At 39.2% G+C, this 22,795-nt stretch overlaps 1 protein-coding gene across 1 annotated transcript in view; it reads left to right on the top strand.

The window, feature by feature from the left end:
- Nucleotides 1–22,179, top strand: part of SCAF8 (SR-related CTD associated factor 8) — a 155,891-nt gene extending 133,712 nt beyond the window's left edge. The window contains exon 21 of the mRNA XM_052686894.1: nt 22,070–22,179. The gene's annotated coding sequence lies outside the window, so the exon portion shown is untranslated. The remainder of the gene's footprint in view (nt 1–22,069) is intronic.
- The last annotated feature ends 616 nt before the right edge of the window (nt 22,180–22,795 follow it).

Raw genomic sequence — 22,795 nt, 5'->3', positions numbered from 1 at the left:
TACACATGAATTATATGTCCTCAGTGTATCAGACTTTGCCAGAATCTGTCTACAGCCAAGACATAATGTAGAGCAACACTTTTTTAATGAGGAACATGCATCTGCTACACGTTTAGCAGAGGATATTTCTGGAACAGTGTTAAGAAAATATGTGTTGGCTTTACAGTCCCATGCCCCTGTGTCTGTCTGCAGAGATGTCATTTCTTAGTCAAAGAGCAGATGCAAGAGCTCTTGAAGTCTGAGAGCTGGGTGGAAGCCTGGCAGCTCTGCCTGTCGCGAGCACGGCACAACTCTCATCCTCCCCTTTTTCCTGCTCCACACCCAGCCTGCTAAACACAGCCCCTGTTCAGGAGTGGAGACAGCATTTCCAAAGAAACACTTCTTGAATAAAAACACTGCTTTGTTTAAGAAGCTTCATTCAAATGTGCAGATTCCCTGTTTACAGTAAAAATGCTGTGGTACAGTCATGTAATCCAAATTTAAAGCCAAGAGTGTTAGTTTAGTTAGATGCTCAGTTCCATATCTTTTATCAACTTGACGTGAAAAGCTTTTGTTTTGGTGTCAAAACACACTCTTGAGTCAAAAGCTGATCTGAGGTGATTTTTGTTAGATTGATAATGCAAGTAGTGAGTATGAGTGGCTGCACTGCTGAAATCGAGGCTTAAGGATGATGCTGTGAGTGTGACGGCAGCTCGTCTGCTCTGTGAAGGCAGGTGGGGTTGAATCTTGCCTGTGCTTTGAGTCAGCATGAAGCTGGGATTGCTGCCAGCATGTGCTGAGCCCTAGGTAATGGCACAGAACTAAAGGTGATATACCTGTGGCTCAGTAGAGTTTATTAGTTTGGCCCAAAGCCACGTTAAGTGTTCAAAAGGCTTTGGGTTATCTCTGAGCATGAGCAGGAGCCACATGTGTCTGTTCAGAATGAGTTTAAACCTGTCGGCATCATCACCTGTAGATGTATCATCTGAATCTACATCTCTAATGAAAGAAAACTGGCATCATTTGGTGTCTTGTCTCTCTTTGATTGCACAAATTCAATCAATTTTTTTTTTTTGGTCTTGTTTTTGCGAAGCTTGTCCTACTGTGTAGAAATATTAAAACAGAAAGGAACTGTTTCTGATTTGGTGGCCCAGAACACCAAGAATAACAAAACAAGATCTTTTCTGGATGGTGTTTCACTTTCTTTGTTACTTTTTTATTTTTATTTATTTATTTATTTTTTTAAAAGTGCTGAACTTGCAGAATCAGCAGTCTTTGGTACAAAGCTGCTTGGAAGCAGCATTTCCGCGGGGGAAGGCTGATAGATGTGGAGTTTTTGAACCTTGCCTGGTGTAACTGCTCCCTTCCTCTTTGCATCTCTTGCTTAGGAGTCAGCTTCTCAGAGATGTGACACTCTCTGTCCTTGGAGCAAGTTGTTGCTTCACAAAGATTTCCTTTGGAGCAGTGCCTAGTAAAGATGAAGAAAACATTTCCTCCTTTTCCTCCTGATCTTTGTTAGTAAGACTAATTTTATCTAACACTCTTGGAGATTTCTTTTAAAGCCTGAATTATATCAGTCTTGTATAGAGGCTACTTTTGATAAAACTTGTGCTAGCCTGCTTTTGGAAGGAATGGCTTCCCAAATGCCTGTCACTCATGCCCGTCCATAAGGAGAATGAGTATTTTTGGCCATTTTTTCCTGCTTAATGAGACCTTGGTATGGACATCGACTGAAAAAGATAGTGCTGCTTTACTGCATGTGAGCACCAGATCTTCCCAGCTGGAAACAGAATCCTGAGGGGTCTGTCAGTGTTTCAGTACTGAGGTCCTGCCAGCTTTTGAGAGATAGGGCAACCAGGGCTTCTCTCCTTGCCCTTTTCCCAAACCGGGGGCACAGGAGTGAGGGGTAATGAGTACATCTGCAACCTAAGGATGGCTTGACTCATAATCAAATGGGTTATGCTGGCTGGCCAACCCGCCTTGGTAAACAGTGGCAAACAATTTTCAGTCAACGTTGTTAATTAGGGAAGAAAAATTGCCTCTAGATAGGCAACAGAAAAAAAAACAAAAAAAACCAAACCTCAACTTTGACTGTTGGTACAAGCCATAAGTCACGTTCTGTGAAGAGTAGCAGAGCATGTTCTGAGAACACAAGATGTATTGGATGAGGTTAGCGATGTTGCCTTGGTAGTACCTGGTGTGGAGATGCTTCTTGAGATAGATGTGTTATGACTGCACCTGGTTTCACACAGGGAGTCTCTGACTGCCACGTACATGTGCATACCATATGTGTGTAAGTATCGCTGTAGCCTGTGTTGCAAAAGTATGTGTAGGTAAATGGCCCCAGAGCCCTGATACATCTGCGGATGGTCAGTTGATGGCGTGTATGCTGTATCCACTGCATGAGAAACAATGGCAGAATCTCCTTTCCAGTAGGTAACCACTCTGCAACCTCCTGTGTGTTTGAAGCCAAAGCAAATGCAACCTTATGTAACTTAATATCTTTGAGACTCTTCATGTTTCCAGGCAGAGACCTGAGTCCAGAGTCCTTGCACTTGGGGACAAAAGGACTGAACGTTGAAAGAACTGGTGAGCTGCAAGGGCTCTTTTTTCTCACTTATTACTTTTGTCATGCTTAGAGAGATCTTTTGGAGGAAGAGTTGAGAGATCTAAGTGTTTTTACTGGTGTCTAGTTACTTCATGCTACATACCCTGTCTGCTTCAGCTGTGTGTGGATGTCATGTTGCAGGTAGCTCTGATAACGGTTGCTGGATGACTATAATAGAAAGGGGAGATGCTAGAGAGACCTCCTTAGCTGTACAGTGAAAAGTTTTATTCAGGGAATGGTGGTTTAGTAGTAAGCCAGAGGTATCATCTTCATCATGAGTACTAGCCAAGGGCATTTTATTGAATCCAAAAATCAGGTGATGCGAAATAATCATATACTCAGGATTTCCATGGCTCTATCAGTTAAACTTCTAAACATCACCCCTGGTAGGGTGAGGACATGGTGTTTTCCCAGGAATTATCCTACTTGCATGAGCAACTATCTCCAAGGTGTCAGGAAGGAAGAGTTTTACTTGACTCAGGGGCACCTAGGTTTGACAGTGCATCTCTGATTTGGCAGCAGGAACCATTGGAGAACAGGAAGAGAGACGTCTTCTTCCTTTTCCTAGATATGTACTGAGGGTAAATCCCATCCCATCTATTCATTTGCAGTGTGTTTGTGCAGCTTTCTCAGATAACTTCTCTCAGCTCTCTGTGAAGTGTGGTGTATGTGGTGGTCAAGCACTGCCTGCAGAGTAAACAGCGCAAAAGTTACAAGTGAACCACAGCTGGCTCAAAAAACAAAGGTTGGCTTTAAAATAACAGAGACTTCCTCACCCAAACTTCCAGAGCACCTTGTTTAAATTTCTCTTCAGAAACTTGACAAAGGATTGGTGATTAAGTGTAATTCTTCCAGTCCTCTCAACTCACACCCAGAGCAACAGAAGGTGTACGGACAATTGGACAGTTTGTGCTGTCAGTGCTAGTGACTGCTGCGTGGTCACGGCAGGGAGAGGGATCTTAAGGAGGAAGCTAAATAGCTGACATGAACTGGTGGTGTGCTCATGTGAGGGATGGGCGATGCCTGTGTGTGTTACCATCCTAAATTGCTCTGGAGCCTACCAGCTCTTGCACCTCTTTGCCCACTGTCCCCCATTTGGTACAGTAGTAATTCCTCTCAGAATGGTCTCTCTTTGACTTCTAGTTTACTTAGTGGCAAAATGGGTCAAAAGACTTTCATGATGTTTCAGGATGTCAGAGTACCTTGCAATGTTTTGCTCTGCTAAATATTTTAAGGCTTTTTCACTGTAGTTTGTGTCAGGATAAAAATAAGCACAGTCCTATCAGACTTTCCCCGCAGGACAAAAATTCAATTTTCCAACCACCTCTAATTATTTCCATTCTGCTGTCTGGAAAGGATCTGGAGACAATTTAGACAGCCAATTTACTATTGACTTGGGAAAAAATTATTTACCCTCCTGAGCCTCTGTAGATGTGCAGCCAGTGGCATGTGATCAATAGAAAAATCTCATGTTCAGTGATTTCAGTGCTCACTGAAGGACTGTGAGCCTGGGTTCTGCTTAGTTGTGTGTGCAGTTTTTGTGGCTGTGATGGAAAAAACAGCATGTCACAAGCTGAGGAATCTTGTGGGGCGGAAGATGCTGAAGCACATGGAAGGAGCAGTCAATGCATGGAGCAGCTGGGCTGTGCAGTGAGCATGGCCATATATAAGTTGCAGGAAGATGGGAAGCATGGGAAGTGTGCCACACTTACATCCTCCAGGGTTTACTTGACTGTGCCTGAGGTGGAACCTCTGCAAGAGCATCTGCAGCTTCTCTGCTGCACGGGGTGTGTGTGCATCTTGGGCACTGAGCTGCTTCCTGATTGCTGCTCTGCAAATGGATCCAGATTTTTCTTCAGCTTTTCTTGCATACCAGAACTGCATACATCATCCTGAATGCCGCTTTAATCCTGTTAGGGCTATGTTTAACTGGGGTTAGGATTTGTCACTAATGAGTACATTGGGGTTAGTAATTTTCAATTATGTTTTTCTAACTCTCAATTAAAAAGCTGGTTGACTTTTTATACAGAAAAGTTAAAAATCCTCATTTTTCGTTTAGACTGGCTACAAATTGTAAAATCAAGACTCATGGGTATGCAGAATTAACATTCTTAAGAAATACTGTAAAAAGCGTTCTTCATGTTTAACTTCTAGAATTTTATTTTAGGATTTTATATGCTTTATGCTATGCTGGCAAATTGAAAAAATATTGGATCCTTATATGGAGAACCAGCAATTTCCCACAGCCCTGCTTTTATGGCACTGAACGCATTTCATTTTGTATGTGATTTTCCCCAGTTGCCAACTGACTACATCATGCAGTTCTTTTGGCTTATTCTTTCTGTCTTATGACCATCAGCAGATATTTTGAGTAGCATATTATAAAGCCACAGATCCTTTTGCTGCCTTGGATTTTGTCTCTTACCACTGGTAATGGAAAGGCTCTTATTAATTCTGTGGTGTCAGCAAGGGTTGCAGACAACGTTGGAGAGCCCCACTGTGAGTGACCCTAGCAGTTGCCAGCATTCATGCTGGCAAGGAAGGACATGCCTGCCATCTCCAGCCATCCAGCAGGCATTTTTCAAAAGCAGCATGAAATTGGAGATCTGGAGAGAGAGAAGCAATAGCACTGATGCTTGTAAACAGTTCAAGATGATGTGCAAATCCTCAGGGTGATCTAAGTGTATAGGAGACATGGCTGAATTTGAGGCATACTGCTGGAATTGAGAATAACTGGAGGAGACAGGGTACAGAGAGGGTACCCTGGGTACAGAGAGGATGGTGGTGGTGTTTGCAGACATACAATATTCTCACATGGCCAAAAAGTATTTTATGAAAATGCATACTGACCACAAACTGAAATTGAGTTATAGAGGTACAGAGAGAAGGGTACGTGTGTTGTTGCTTGTCCACCCCTTCTGTACTGGGACTGCATATAGATTCTTGCATCCAGCTGTGGGGGTGGCAACAACACAAAGTTCATAACAGCCTAAAGAATTATATGGTATTTAGGACACTGCATGCATTTTGAAGAGAGCTTGTAGGAGCGTAACAAATGGTTGAAGCATGATGCAAGCAGAGTGCATAAAATTGTGTACATGGAATAGCTTTGCTCAGTGATAACATGGAGAGGGCTAAGACAATAGTTAACATATCTGAAAACTGTAAACCTTACACAGAAGTAGCTGTTACTTAAGAGGCTGTGAGGGATTATGAATAGTAAAAATCAGTAGTATGTTTAATGGGAATAGAAGGAAGAATATTTTCACTGTCAGATCTCATAACTTGTAGAACGCTTCTTCTGGGAAGCTACTAGAGCCCTGTCTCTGGAGATGCTCAAATTTAGACTGCATAGAGCAGAATGCCTACTACTGGGTGCTGATCCTTTGCTGGTAGGATTATGATTGCCTGCAATGTTTGGCTGTTACCCATTCTGTTGAAATGTTTCCTGGCATGATACATTAAGGGGTTTAGGGCCATAAAACATTTGAGTTTATGTTGATATGATGCTTGGGATACAAATATCTGTGCTGAATTGTCACTGTCACTTCTCAGAGCCAACATTTTTTATGTGAAAATGTGTCCTAAAAGACCTCCATGTGCACAGCTGTCGTTGTGAAATGTATGTCACTTGTGGCCAACAATGACGGAGCATTCACTAAACCCTTTGCTGTAAATGGCTGTTTGGGCCAAGAGCAAGTTTAGGTAGGGTGACTTTGAGAACTCTTTTATCACTGCTTTCGAATTGTTTTGAGTTGATTATTTTCTTCCCTTTTCTGTGCAGAAAGAATGTTGACTTACAACTGTGCAGGAGGGTAGAGAGGGCAGATGCTAATTGCCAGTCACTGAGCTTGGGTTAAGACAGCTCTTAATCAGTGGCTACTTCTTGCTTGTATAAGACTGGTGTAGAAATGAAAATGTTCAGCCTGACAGCTATAAAAAGTTGCAATAAGGGATTGAGTCATCAAAAAAGTGCCTGGGTTGCTTCTTCTACTTCTTTTCTTCTACTTTTTTTTTCCATCACAGGATTGCAGTAAAAGATTTATCCAGTTTTTGAACTGTGTTTGATTAGTAAGCACAGTTAAACATTTAGTTTCTTCTAAAATAATTTACTTTGTTTTGGAACAGTTCTTTATTCCCTCTGATCCACACACTGACATTGTTTTTATTTCTTGCAGTATTTCATCTTTTACTGGGAGTTCTGTGTTATAGGGAAGACTGTCTCACAAATATTACTTGTTTGGTAAATACTTCAAGAAACTATGTAGAGCTAACTGTTCTGGGATCTCAGAACGGGAGCTTGGCATTAACTTCTTGTTCCCTTCTATTCTCTATATCCTCTTGAGCTAGGAGGTCCTTACTGTGCAGCTATCCTTCTCAGACAAAGATGTTTTTATGAGGAATTTTTATATCTTACTGACATTTTTTTTCCCATTCTTCTCTCAGAATTTATTTGTGGGATTGCCGTATTGAGATTGCTTGTTACCCAAAATTGAAATTGTAACACGTTGTCATATTGAGCTTAGTATTATGGCATGAAGTATTCATGGTTGTTTTGAGCAAAGTCTTTTTTTCCCCATTCATTGTTGGCATTTTATTACAACTCTATTCATATTAATGTATTTATTATCATGTGTGCTATTGACATGTGCTTATAATACGTGTATGTATATTTAGTATATAAAATCTTTCAGAAGCAAAATAGTCACGGTTAAATGGCATCCTGAAAAGTTCACAGGGGAGGTTTATGGGGTAGCCATTTTTGGAGCAGGAGCCATAATCTCTAAAGTTTAGGCGTTAAACCCTGACAACCTCCCAGTTAGTGGTTAACCATGTGAGCTCTTTGCTGTCACATGGATAATAGGCATTCCATTTTGCTTTCTTCTAACAAAAAGAGAAACAACTGTTAGCATGGTTGTGCTTAGCCACATCAGACTTATTGTCTGTATTTAGGGTATATAATAGTTGCTTTAAGGATAAATTTATACAAAGTCAGAAAGGGTTTTTTTATTTATTTATTTATTTTTGTTGTTCAGATATAATTTGGCAGCTATAGTTTCTTTACCATTCAATTTACTGTTTTGTTTTATCTGGATGATTTGGAGTAGTTTGCATACATCTTCATACACCACTGAAAATTTCTGCATGGAATTCAGATTAAATAAGTTTAAAGGAAATGAGAATGATGTGAATGACTGTAAACATACTTAAGAGTCATTCTGCAAGAATTAAATGGTTGTAGTTAATTCTCCTGGCTGGTGCTGTTTAGTTTTGCTTTGTCTTTAAAACCCCTTTCACAGAACATAGAAAACTGTAACTCAACTCCTAAAATCCAGATGTACATTTTGCTGCCTGGTAGCAGTTCAAGGGCTATTCTTGTTTAAATAGCAAGGCAATAGGTGCTATGTGCGAGAGTCAACAAAACAGACTCTCTGACAGCCAGAACCCTCTGGAGAAATTTTTTAGTGGGTGAGAATTTTGTGCCCTAGCTGATTAGGAATAGGAAAGGATGCCTTTGTCTTTAGGTCACGAGTCTGAAGGAAGGTTGCAAATTCCTTACTGGAGCAAAACCTTTTTGTTGCTCATCTTTCAGTGAGTGAGTATTGACACTCCGTGCCAGTCCATAGCTTACCACTGCTCTTTCTGATGTGTCATTTTATATTTTTATTGTACTAGCACCTTCAGCTGAATGAAAAGAGCCCTATGTATACCCAGCCTAAGTAGGCAATTATTTTCGGTGTTTTAGACAGTAGCAGACGTGTGTGTAGGATTATGTCCATGTTCACTAACCTTGTTGGCTTAAAGCTCATGTGACTGCAGAATACTAGCTTGTTATCCAGCTAACTGGGTCCCTTTTGGTTTTATACTTGCAGAAAGGAATGTATTTCGCCTTGACTGTTTTGTTGGTATTGTTGATCGGTGTGTATTGTACTCTTGAAGGCGAATGTAATAATTAGAATAGAACCCTTCCTTGCTTTCACTTTCCCGGAAATATATCAAACATACCAATCTCCCAAATCTGTTCATCTGTTTCATTAAGCTTTTCTGAAGCTCCATGCCATTCTGTGACTCTTCAAAACCACCACGATAGCGTAGCTGTTTTTACTGAAGTCATTTTTGCAACTGTTTGCAAAGAGCTCTGGTGCAGAACTCCTGGTTATTATTATTATTATTATTATTATTATTATTATTATTATTATTATTATTATTATTATTTTCTTTTTAAACTGCTTTCTATTGCAACAGGTATTTACCATGTCTGAAATGCCAAATAATAGAGGGGTCAACTTCCTGAATTTTGAAGCAATGCTTCAGAAATGACAATAAAGACAGGTTATGAAGTATATGCGGAATGATCATGTCAAGGTGTTTGATGTTGTTTGGTTGGTTTTTATTTCAAGGAGTTTAGTTGATTTATTAACACTTTCTCAAATGGAGTGCTGCAACTTACATCTCAGAAATTAGTCTTAGTTTGTCAAGTAACAAAGTAACCTCTTCAGTAGTAATTTGCCATTCAAGGTGAAATAGATCAGATGTTTTAAATAATAATAATTGATTAAATGCTTAAATCCTTATAGGAATAAAGAGTCAAGAATAGGATGCAAAATTTTCAAAATATTTCTTAAAATTCAACAGTAAAATAGCCCAACAACAGTAGGAGTAATTGACTGGATCATGGGTTGTGACAACTCTGTTCATGTGTTGGTTCAGCACTGCTGCCATTTTACAGAAGTGCAAGCTGAAATGCATGAAGCCAATTTACCAGATAAACTCATGCTAATTATTTTGTTCATTTTCAACCCTCTCAACTCTAGAGTTTTTTGTGTGCCAGGTCACTGCCACATAGAAGGGCTGAAGACCTGGCTGCTGATTCTTTGAAAACTAACAAACAAACAAGAAATGCCTTACAGGACAAGTGAAAGACACTTGTGCTTGGAAGACAAAGTGCTTGGTGGTGTTGAGCAGATGGAGAGAAACCTCTCAAAAATGCAAAAGTAATTGTTATGGCTAGTCAACTCTCCTTGTGTTTCTTCAGTAGTCATGACATTACAACTAGCATTGTTGCACTCTTTCCTGAACTTTGACCTGAACTTCATGGAACATGCAATAATGGAAGCTGTGAAGAACTAATACAATTCATGTGCTGATTGCACTTTCCACCCCTGTGTATAAGACATTTAATGTGTTCTAAATACACATTTCTCCTTTCCTGCTCAAGTTCTCCTTCTGGCTCTTAAGTACATGATGTATTCTATGCAACTGAGTATTGCATCTATAGTAGCAATAATGCAGTCAGTGCTGTCTTACAACAGGTTACATTACATTTTCTAGCTGAATGTAAATGAACACAAATGGTGTTGGCAATCTGGAGCAATCACTAGATCTTTATTTTCATGTAAAGAAATTTCTGTGATTAAAGTAGTCAAATCAAAAATTTTCCTCAAAATTAAAAAAAAAAAAAGTCAAGTGTGTCTTTTCTTGCTGTTCTTTTCCTTGTGAACATCCACATTATGTGGATACACGAGCAGTATGTATGTAAACTTTCTTTCAGTGCCTCTCTTCTCATAGAAGTCACCAACTTTTAGAGTAGAGATTCTGCAGTATCTTTCATGGGCTTCAGGATTTTGTTAAAAAAAAAAAAAAAAAATCATTAAATTCTATTCAACTTTTTGTTTTCTCTCCTCACTGCCAGCTAGATTTTGAGAAGCCTTCAATCCCCAGGTAACTGCATCAGCTTTGAGTCTTTTCTGAAAGATCCTGGGGGATATTTTCTGAGTCTCCTCTTTTATCTTCTTACTGTCAGGCCTGTTTTATGGCTTCTTGTTTGCTGATGGACTCCTCAGGAAGTCACTGACATTTGTTCCTTACCACTAAATCAATAGATGAAGAAATGCAAAAGCTTCTGGCTACCTCTGCTATCCTTGTCCTGACACTGAAGAGGAAGCCGTCTTCTTAGCAAGTGTCATTTATCTGCTGCATCCCACCTATGAAAATGCCAGTCCCAAAGCCAGAAGAATATTGGCCATTGACATGTTATTACTTTAAAAGAAAAGGTCCAGCAGATTTAGTAGGTGATTGTTCAGAACACTATGATGACTCACAGAGGTGTTGACTCCATGCATGAAATACAGAGAAATGGGAAAGACAGAGTAGCAACAATACTAGTTCCATTGCTGATACCCCCCTGTCATGGTGATCAGCCAGCTGGATGTGCAGAGTGAAAGACCAATGGTTTTGTCAGGCTGCTGGGCTTCTCCAGCCTCTGATGTCTTCACGCAGCAGCAGGGTTGTTAAACAGTCTGGAATGCATGGGATTACTGGGGAATGGTGAAGCATAAAGGGAGTTTAGGAACTGAATGGGGCCAGGACCTTTCAGATTTACATTCGGTTCCTGCTAGCAAGATGTACATACCAGGCTTAAATGCACTTTCTGTTTAAAAGGGATTAAATGGTTAAGTTCAAAATTCCTTATACTCTGAGCATGGTTTAGATGGTTTATAGCTAAGAGCGTGCAAACTAGACCTCCTAGGTTTACTTACAAAATAGATTTATACGTTCATTTATATTCTTAAATATTAAGAACGGGAAAAGAATTAACAGTTCTCTACAAGCTGCTGTAACACATTTTTCACCTTATATGGAGAATTGCCTGCCATTTATCAGGCAGCATTAGGATTTGCTGTTATTGTCACATTCCTTAACATTGAAAGACATCACATTTCTCTGACTAATGAATCAAGTCATAAGCTTATATTTTTGCAGTTTGAATGATAGGTCTTAATCCAGGAGTTGCTGGGATGGGCAGTGCTTCTTCTGAAAAACAGCAATATGTAAATTTCAATTCTATGTCACTGAGTTGGTTCCTCAGCTCTGTCAGAGAAAATGAGACAGTGAAATTGTGTTTCTGTCTGGAGTCATGTCAAGTCCCTTCTCACTAGCTCTTCAGCTTCTGAAGAATACAGTATGAAGGAAAGTTGAGGAGAGTGAAGGGAAAGACTCACAAACAGAGCTCATGTGGCATTTAAGAGGGCAAACCTCAGCATTTTGTACTACAGTGTAGTAAATTCCTTTGAATCATAGAATCATAGAATGGTTTGTTTCAGAAGCTGCCACTTCATTGACTCGTTTAGACACTCAGTGATAACTGTTGGCTGTGAAGTCATTAACAGTGCAGTGAGAATAAATACATCACAAATTCATCATTCAAATGTGACATTAAACAAGTGGAAAATACAGAAATACAGAGAAATGATCTACAGTCACTGATATCTCAGATTAGAGAAGCAGTACAAAAGAATGAAAAAAGAAGGCAATTATAAAATTTCATTTTATAGTTGTTTAAAAGCACAGAGTAGAAATACTGATGAAGTCTGTGTTCACTGAATTTGGATGATGAAAGATCAGTATCTGGTCTGATTTACTGGAGTAATTTAATTTAAAAAGAGAAGCACTGTTGGAAATATTTTGAGGATTGTGGCATTCAGTAGTGCAGTAAGCATTGCCTACTACCGCTTATTGTTTTTGCATTATGTAGACCACTATAAATTATTAGAGTGCTCTCCGCAACTCTTGTGAGTTGAGTTTGCCTTTTAACTGTAGAGATTTTTCTGTGGTACTATCTGGGAAATAAAATACTATTAAATGGTAGTCATTTGATGCAATGCAATGATTAGAGAACCTGGCCCGTAATTGTTGCTGTATTCACTTCAAGATAGATCCAGAAGAGTTAACTGGAAAATGATACTCGGGTTTTTCTTGCTCCATAAAGGCAATGTTGGCTGTGTTTTCTTGAATAATAAGATGGAAGGAAGAATTCATGAGCCTAGGAACATTTGGAGCCAACAGAAACAAAAGGATAGTTTATATGGCTAAATACTTTTGAAAAACCAACATTTGAAACATTTAGCCAAGTGGTTGCGTGGAAGTATCTATACAATTTTGTGCAGGGTAGTGCAAAAGACACACATTTTTATTTTCTGTGCGCTTATGATTTTCCTGTTCTTCCCTTTCTTCACCAGAGGTTAAACAGATTTATTATCATGTATGGATATAAAAGATCTTAAACTACAAACATTATTTTTAGGTCTCCACCCTTGGGTTTTGGATTTTGTGAGCAGATATTTCAGTAAATTTACATCTATATAGGGAAACTTGCAAATTGAATACTGTGCAAATCTATGTTTTAAAAAAAGCAATTGCTATTCTAGAAGGTAAAAGATGTAATAAGAAAGCCAAGAAAAAAGTTGCTTTTTTGTTTGCTACTAAGGGAATGATCAATGTTTCCTGCTGGGCTTTGCACCCTGCAATTGGAGATTCTGGCATGCAAGTGGTCTAAATAATGCTAGGTTTTGTGACTAGTTGACACTACATAATACTGGGAATGGGGTGACATAAATATACTGCTCTTGCTCAGGCAGAACACCCACTGAAATCACATTTAAGTGTCGTCAGTGGAAGCTTTGCCAAAAAAATCACTATGGATTTGACCCCAAAGTTATTACTACCAAATTTCTTATATAAGTCTTTCATTATCGTGTTTTTCAAGAATGGAGTACTTGATTGAATCCTGGAATTCATTATAACTTTCAGTTTTACCAGGGTATCAGCCCTTAAATCTACATTTCCATTGGAAAAAATATATGTATTTTTTGTTATTGCTCAAAAAGAAGTAGTAAGCATACTTTGTGGCTTAGGTAGGCAATTGCCTGAGGTGCCCAAAAGAGGAGCGTGGGCTTCCAGTCTCCCTGTGTGAATAGAGGAGAGAATTATCTCCAGAAGAGTCTTTACTTAGTTACAGTCTGTGTTGTCTTTTGGATAAGAGTCCAGTCCTACCACTACCCTCTTAGCATCAGAGGTGATTTAGGGTGCATACTTGTTTAGGAATCAGGTCAGATGGGTTGGTAGGTTCAAGACCTACTGTGATTTGTAGAAGTAATATGTAACTTGGTTCAGAATTCCTTTTTAGAAGTTAGTGGGTTATCTTTTTTACCATGGATAATGAAGATTGTGATAGAGCTGCATTGTTTAGCATAGAAAATCCTGTGTTACTGCAGGACACAAAGTAATGTTTCTTATTTTGCAGGGCTAAATCTACAGTACTCCTGCCTTCCCCTGTGTAAAGCAATAACAACAAAAAGGAGGGAGGAGACATTATATTTAAAGCTATTCTGATATGCCTTTGTGCTTCCAATTGCTTTATTCAATATTTATATTAAAAACATTGTAGGTGGAGGTGGCACGAGTACCTTTAAGCATGCCTTCTATATTCTGTTTTAATATAGTATTTTCACCTGTGTTTAGTTCTTGCCAGCCTTCAGGCATTCATATGAAAAATATTCCAGTGTTTGTTTTTTTTTTTTTCCTGCCTCAGGCTGAAACCTCTTGGAAAAAAATTCAGCAGAATAACTCCAAAAGCTTTTGAAAGAATGCTTCACAAAAATTAGAAAGGTTTGTCAACCTTGTTTAGCCAGCCATTCCTTAAAAGAGTAGTTATACCTTTGGGAAGTAGAGAGGGGAGTCAGGATGGCTTTTGTAGCCTCATGGAAATAAAATCAAATTCACTAACTTGAGTAGGTTGGTTTAAAAAATAAATAAAAATCATTACTTGCATGTTCTCAAGAGTCGATTAAATGCTTACTGATAACATCTTTTAGTACACCCACTATATAAAATGTGCTTCAAATGTGCTAGCCTCTGTATGTGGTTGGGGTAGGGAATGTGATTGGTGGTATTGAGTGCCAGACTGGGCAGCCCTGCAGTGCCATCTGCCTCTGCTTTTGTCAGAGATGAAATTATCACGGTAATTAATGGTCTTCCAAATTCAGTAGAGCTTTATGTCAACACATACCTAAGAATAATCAAAAAGCAGTTGAAAACACTGCTTCATTCATTCACTACTGTAGTCATTCATGCAGTAATTTCTGACAAAGCTAGGACTAGAATGTATTGTCTGCTCCATATCCCACTCTCAGTAGTGCACAGGATGAGAGGTGATCCCCAAAGAACATCAACTTTTGTCTTTTAACTTTCTTTCTCCCAGTTTGCAGTGGAGCTCTGGGACTGCCAGTTTTTAGAATTTTAACAGTAAAACTTTGCTATTTTAAAGTCATAGCTCTGAGAGAGTCTGATGGTTGAGGTTGGTGGCAAAACAAAGGCCTGTCTGAGGAGTTTTGAAGGATGGGAATGAAGTGGCCACAGATATATCAGCATTTCTCCATTCAGGATCCTGAAGACTTCGTATAGTCTGTGATCCTTTCTCCTCTGTTTTTATTGTTCTTTCAGGTTTATAATGATATAATAGAATCATAGTATCGTAGAAGCGTAGAATGGCTTGGGTTGGAAGGATTGTCAAGTTCCAAGCCCCCTACCACAAGTAGGATTGCCAACCACTAGATCAAGTATCAGATCAGGCTGCCCAGTCCCCCATCCAACTTGTCTTTAAATACCTCCATGGACAGGTCTTCCACAACCTGTCTGGGCAGCCTGCTTCAGCATCTTATGACCCTCTCAGTGAAAACTTCCCCATGACTTCTAATCTAAGTCTTCTCTCCTTTTGTTTAAAACCATTCCTGCTTGTCCTATCACTATCTGCTCATGTAAAAAGTTGATTTCCACCCTGTTTATAGTCTTCCTTTAATTGTCAGAAGGCAGCAATGAGGTCACCCCGTGGCTTTTTCTTCTGCAGACTGGACAAACTGTGCTCCTTCAGCCTGTCTTCATAGGAGAGGTGCTCCAGCCCTCTGATCATTTTTGTGGCCCTCTTCTGGACAGTGCTGGTGACTCTCACCTTTCCGTGTTTTAAACTTTTTTTCAAAGCTTAGCTCACCCAGAAGGCACAGAATGATCACCCCAGTGTTAAGTGCTAACTGATAAAAGCAGTTGTAGAAGGAATGCTGTTGATTATATAAACTCCTATTGAAGTTGTGATTAGTGAGAGTCACCAGGAACTTTTCTGGATAGGAGAGCTTGTATTTGGGTGGGTGAAGTGGATGTGGAGAGGGAAGCAGTTGCCGGCCTTCAGTCTTGGCTGAGTAAGTGGGCTAAGAAATAGCTCAGGAATGTAACAAATAGATAATTGCTTGCTGAGTATAAACACCTAGGTTGTTTTTACAGCCTTGCTCTAATCTGCTGCCGTAACAGTGATGAAGACGAGCGTTTTGTTGACTTTCAGATTCACTTCACACAGCCAAGGGTGAATGTTACCATGGATGTCCCAGCAACTTGCAGCAGTCATGATACACTATTAGGCTGTTAAGGTACTCTGTAAGATCTGTTTCTTAGTGCTAAGGAACATGCTTTGTTCCTTAAAAGCAAGAAAAACACTTTTAATTTAAAACTTGAGTGGAAATGTTATCAAAAGTGCTAGCTTTATGCTTTTAATTTGGAAAAAAAAAAAGAACAAAAAACAACATAAGGAATATAGAGTAAGCTGAAACAATTTTTTAAGGCCTCTGCACTGTAAAATCTTACATAAGATTTAATCAGTGGCTGAATAGTACATTTATCTATCTGACAGCTGGAGTTAATGGTGGGTGACTTCCCAGGGAGTTCAGGTGCTGAGGTAAGCAGGAACAATTCTGATGTTTCTGTTAAACACTGATGTGCTACATTTTTCACAAGTATTTTAAGCAAAAAGACATACTTTTCTTCTTTGAGGTTAATATATTGAAGTCAACTCTTTCCACCATTTTGGTTACTTTATATTGGCTATGAATGTCCTGATGAAAATACAGTATTAAAATACTAAGTTATTTTCTTATGTATGATTTAACATACAAAAAAACAAAAAGTATAAATTTGCTAGAAAAGAGGAACTGGAATACTTAAAAATAATTTTAAAAAGTTATATATTCTCAAGTATAGCCGACAACATGATGTCTGCAAAGTGTAGTGTCAAAATCTGTTAAATTTTGTATCTGCCGTTAGATGTGAGCAATGGCCCATTGGTAATGTTGCTAGCACTATGGGAATCTGAGGCTTTTCTTCCTACATATCCCTTGTTTGGCTTTCTCTGTTAGCTTCATGCAGAATTTCACAGAAACCTTTTCTTTTTTCTCTCAGAGGTTTTAATTTCTTTTGAAATTTTGCTTAGGAGACAAACAGCTTTCTGTTGTTACCACATTGTTTTTCTTCTTAGTACTTGCTTTCCTTGTGTTTTCTAGTGAATATAATGTAAGGTTTAAAAAACAAATGGATTCTCCTTAAGTCTTTCTATCTTTCATCTTTTTTCCTTCTTTGCTTCCCATATCTGCAGGTTCACTCCTGTCAGTAGCACAGTTTGTGGGTTGCTCTTGGGTCCTCAGTCTGAGCTTCGAGGTAGAATAACAGTGCTGTCGCTTTAAGCCCACAGTGTTACTTTATATAGATATGGTCTGGTTTATAATGTTGCCTTAAATACACAATAAGGGAGTTCATCTCCATTTCAGAAAGTGTTTATGACTGATCTCTGCCTGACTAGGAATGTTTGTATTCTTAAGTTGCTCCACTGCAAAAATGTTTTGAAGTCCCAAGCTGGTACTGGGGCTTCACTTGTGCTCTCTGAAGTTTGATTTCTGTCAGCACTGGTGAACCATGGCTTTGCATTTGTCTGTGAATAGATCAGGCTCAATTTTGGTATTTCTGTGTCTGCTTCCAATCAGTCACCTTCTTATTAAGTCTGCATCACTGAACTGACCTATGAGTGCCCTGTGACTGTCAAAAGCCACAATAGGATGCAACTAGGGCCTCAGTCCTTTGCAGTAAAATAGGCAAATTTTCTTCTTTCCATAGCTTGTTTACAAAATAACCTCGGAATAATTGATTTCAGAACAAAACCATCCTCCATCAAACATAGTGGCAACAGAATAAAGTGACCCAGAAAAGGATTTATTCTAGATGCTCTTAAAATGGCTTGTTGATGTAGGATGAGATTTGCTCACTTCACTTCTGCTGACGCCACTTATTGATTATGTATTGAGTTGACAGAGGCCAATGGAAAAATCCTTTCTGTCCATGTACCAGAACCTCTGTAGGACTGCTGTGTGTCCTGCATGGTGACTTGGGCTTTGAAAGTAAGTACAAGGGTAAATAATGCAAAGTATCTGGAGTGTACACAGGAGTGGAGATTATCTGAATCATGCAATTGATGCTGTGGAAGACAAAGCTCTGCCTCTCTCTTTCTGACCTGCCTGACCTGGCTGTCCAGTCTCCCTCATACCTATCTTTCTAATGTCATCTGGTGACCAAAGAGGGATTGTGCCTGCACACAGAGCTGAATCACCACCTTGCAGGCAACCTTCCTGGATGAAGGAAAATGGAGTGGGAGGGGTTATTTGGTAGAACTGATCTGGGAATCAGCTTTCTGCCTCCAGGCCTCTGGGAAAGAGATGGACTCTCCCTTGTATATGGACAGGACTGTGAGGAGGGAGATCATAAGATGGGGATGTTTTCTTTTAGTGTAGAGGCCAAGAGGGCATTTTCCTGAAAAAGAGAAAATTTAGCTAATCTTGCTTGCTTATCAGAACATCAGCAGACAGAATTGTGACCTTAAAGACAGGTGACATGCGAGCTCTACCAAATTAAGGTCACTGTGAATTGTGGTATACAAATATGGTCAAGGAGCTGTTACCTGTTTTTCAAGGGTAAAAGACTCAGGATCAGGCTGTAGGCCAAGATGCAGCTCGAGGTCTTTTGGTGAGAGCTGAGAGCTTAAGGAAAAATGATGAAAGTTTTAAATGTGGTTTTCTACTTGATTGTCTCCCTAGGTGGGATGCTGAAATTCACTTTCTGGGTGGGACTATGCCTGGTTTCATTTGTGGTATGTATATAGCACTGTGTATGTTCTCATCAAGCACCGGTGTCATCCTTCATGGCTTGGCCTTTCTTACTGATCCATGGCTACAGGTTTTTGGCAAGGCTTTGCAAATATGTATTGATCTCCTAGCCTAGGTTTGTTTATTTTTCAGAAATGTGATGAAGTTAAAAAGAAGGCTATGAAATCCAGGGCAAGAAAGCATGGAGTTTCCTAAAGAGGAAAGGAAAATAAAAAGTATCTCAGCAGCATAGTACTGAAGGTTTTTCTTGCTGTGTTGCGGAGCTGCTTTTTTTTTTTCTTTTTTTTTTTCACTTTAAGTTGAATGAGGAGGAAAACAGTTTAATCCAGTACTAATTAATGTGCATTTCTCTGAGGTGGAATGATCTCTGTTCAGTCACACCTTCAGAGTGACTCAGGTGGATTAATCAATGATAATCTTTCTAATTAAAACTTCTGCTGGAGAGTTAGAAGCTTTCAGCAGTGATCAGTGGTTTTTGTGTAACTAGTGAATTAAAGGTAAATAATATTAACACGGTGTTCGTTTTTACTTTTTTTTCCAGTTGATCATTCAAAGATTAGGAATGACTGATTGACTGCTTTGTGTTCAGTACGTTTGCACATTTAGAATGGCTAGATTTTTCTCCTGTGTTTTTTTTTTTTTTCTTCTGTGAGCAGGAGCAGCTTACTTGTTATTATATCTGATCTTCACTGTCACACTATTTGCTGATATTTATATTTGTTTACTCCTCTTTTATACAGCAGAAAGATAGAAGTGTAAGTACAAAATTAATGGCAAACTCTGGTTCTAAAACTATAGTGCTTACTGTCTTACTGCAGGTTATTCTGTTTAAAAAAAAAAAATAAAAATTATCAGCTGTGCCTACTTGTCTGTCCTTAACTAAATGGCAGATCCTTTTGCGTTGTATTTACCATGTTATGGCACTGCATTTTGGCATCTTTAGTATACTGAAGGATTGTACTGCTTTCTGAGATGTGTTTGAGGTTTATGTGAGAATTATTTCCATATGGCAATTTTGTCTTTTGATTGCTTTCTTTTTGTTACCTTTCTCCATTTTTTGATGCATGGAAGATATTTTCATGTTGATTCCTTTAGAAGTGCTTTACCCGGACTAAAATTTTGATGAGAATAAGTGGTATTAAGAGGTTTGTTTTATGAAAGAGGTAAGAAGAGTGTTGTAAGATTGTTGATGTAATGTCTACTTCTCCCTAGCCTGCTATAAAAATATATTTGAATGACTGAAGCTCTGAATGTGTGCAGCAACATGCTGCATTTTATTGGGAGCTTCCTCATATTAAGCGTTATTATTAAGGACTCTGCGAATATGGGGAAATACTATCACAGAGCTGGCACAGAATTGCTGCAAAGTTTTTGCTGACAGTGGCAAACTTCTTTCAACATTTGGTGGACATTTTGAGGAGGGACATTAGGACCTCTCTGACAGTTAGTTCACTGGGAGTGTTGGGAACACTTCAGAAAAACTGGCCCTTCCTGGCCAGTAAGTTTTTCTTTTTTTTCAAGAAACAGGATGTAGACCTTAACAAGTTTCCGAGTGAAGCTTGACTGGAAGGGAGGTATTGTGTTACTTTCTCATAAATTGACTCTTTCATTATCTTAAGTATTACACCATTTGCCTGCTATAAACGTGGTACTCTCATTTCTTCCAGTTTTTACCCACATTGAAATGTTTTGGCTGTACATTTACAAACCTTGGATAAACAAGTTTTAGTATTGCGAGATCATCACAGCTGTAATTAGCAAACAGCCAACTACATTTCTCCAATGCTAGGGCCAACGAAAATCCAGCAGAATCAGGTTTACACTGAGTACAGAGTTCAGGTCTACGTTGCTGAAATTGTGTGCACACTGACACAAGTTTGCGTTTAGCTTCTCCTAGCTCTTGCATTACTCTCTATTCCTGCCAAAGCGTTAGTAAAGAAATTCCGTCTGTGAAGAGATGGCAATGGGTTAAGGTAGGAAAGGGAATATACCCAAGCAACTCTCTGCTGTGAGCTGAAACCTGGAAAGGGATAGAGCACTTCTAATTTCAGGAATTTTGGAAAGATTCATGTAGGTGAAAACAAGCTGCTGTTTACATCTTCTGAGTTTTAATTGCTGGTCAGGAGCTAGGTACCACAGTTAATGAAGAACTGTCACTTTTGAGAAGCACCTCATGGGGAAGGAAAACACAGTATGGCAAAAGTACAGCAGTCATGTTAGCAACTCTATGAGCTTTGCAACAGAAGTCATCCATGCTGCATAGGTCAGCAATGTGTTACCTGAAGTCCATCGCCATTTTGGTGTGCGCTCTAAATGTTTGGTGTTGATAGCTATCTGCTCCTTCCCACAGCAGGGCAATTCTCTGTTTTGTAGAAGGAAATTTGCAAGTGGATTTTATGATAACAGTGGAGAAGAATATTACTTAAGCCTTATTACTCATGTTTCCTTTGGGTGTAACTTACAGCCTGATACTGCTCCTTATTTTACTGACCCATTGTTAATTTGTCCCTGTTGTATTGTGGCTTTGCTGCTTGTATTACTTGCTATTTTGTCTGCATTTTATTTTAGTGGGGCAGTCTTTGTTTTTCAGTGAAGTCATTTTGAGACTATTGCAAAGTAGGAACATGCTCTAATCCTACTAAATTGTCTTAGTAAAAGAAAACATGTAGTTCTATCTAGCTCTTTTTTTCTGCTTGACTGTTTAAATGCAAGAGCAACCACTAGTTCCTATTTTACATGTACTGCTTTAATTGAGAGTCTATTTTGTTATATGCTGATTCTATCACCTGGCTTGTCAGTGAAATCTGCCTTTTGAAGTAGGAAAAAATTCTTAGTTTTAGTTGTGCTGTAGTTTGTCAGTTAAAATGTTGTAAAAATAAGGATATTTGTTATGACAAGGTTCTGTGTGCCGTGAAGAAGCTCTTGAAAATCAGCCATGCCAATTTAAACATCACAGCAAGTATTGTAATACAGTCTGACAGTTTGCAGTATGAAGACAACAGAATTTGTAGAGCAAGAAGTTTTCCTTGCCAGCTTTGGGGAGCTTAGTTAGACACTATCTCCAGTGTAATCATATGGAACAAGTAGATAAGTGATATCTTCTGTCTTACTGTTTTCAAGTGGTGCAGATAGAAGAGCAGCAGGTTAGTTTGTATCTGTCTGCTCAAAAACAGAATGCTGTTCTCAGGAGCGTGGCTGGGCTGCTGCAAGCAACCTTGCATAGATCTTTGTAGCTAAAGCATGGCTACTTCATGAGGTCATGGCTGGGATTTGGTAGGCACTATTCACAGTCAGTGCCTCTGCTGTAGAAGGACTCCATGCTGATGATGGCTCCTTTGAAGCTTTCTTTCCTGGTCAAGTGGATTGGGTGGGGATAATGGAGTTATTGCAGCGCAGATCTCTTCCTTACAACAAACCAGGATGGCTCAACAAATATTCCTCTGAGGCACATGTTGACATTTGTTGCGTTGCTGGTTTCTGAAATTTTTTGCTGCTGCTCATGAGTGCTGAACTAATGTATCAGTTCGGTGAAGGTGCTTCTAGTTACTCTTCTTGGGTGAGTTGTCTGCGTGTGAGAGGTTTATGGTTTAGCTGGCAGTGGTTCAGAACTGAACTTATTTCTAATGTACCCTGACATCCACATGTTAACAAAATGCTTTTTGTTTTTCAGATTGCCAGCACTAAGAAAACAGCAAAAAATCTTCAGCTCATTGAGCAACAAGGGCAGTGTTTAGGAATACATCCCACCCTTGTGTTTTTGCTCCAGGATGCAGAGAGAAGGAAGGCATGCAGAGCGCAAATAATTATGCAAGGTTGGTTTGTTTATATTTTGTTGGTTTGCTTATTTTTGAATGAATAAACTGGATTATGAGAGTTATAGGCCAAGGTCTAGATACAGCCAGGTTAAATTCTGGGTTAGTCCCTGAGACTTAGATTTCATATTGGCAGGGTGCCTTTGAGGGTTTAGAGTCAACAAGTATTGAACACTGGTACTGAGGAAGGAAAATGGAGGCCATCTGAGCTGGGTTTTTTTTCAAGGCACTGATTCAATTCTTAATGACTTTGACTTTGAAATTGGCTATATTTACAAAACTTCTGTACAGACAAGAGTTCAAATCTGTAAATAGCATAGATGCAGTTTTCTGAAGGAGGGAAGGGGAAGGGTTTAGGCTTTTTCCTGCTCAGCTATTTGGAGTGTTATGATGTGGAAAATGCTGGTCTATTAGATGAGATGGAGTGAATGAGCAGTTTCTGGTGCAGTCTATGTTGTTCCAGAATTAGAAAATTGCCGTCAAAGAGAGACCCTATTTCTGATATCTCTCTCCTCAAAGCATAGAGCAGTGTTCTAGTTCTGCTAATTATCAGATGTCTTTCTGCCCTACTAACAGATCTTATG

Source organism: Tympanuchus pallidicinctus, unplaced genomic scaffold (assembly GCF_026119805.1).
Source record: "Tympanuchus pallidicinctus isolate F22 unplaced genomic scaffold, pur_lepc_1.0 scaffold1, whole genome shotgun sequence".
Lineage (NCBI taxonomy): Eukaryota > Metazoa > Chordata > Aves > Galliformes > Phasianidae > Tympanuchus > Tympanuchus pallidicinctus.
This window is presented reverse-complemented; position numbering and strand designations above follow the sequence as displayed.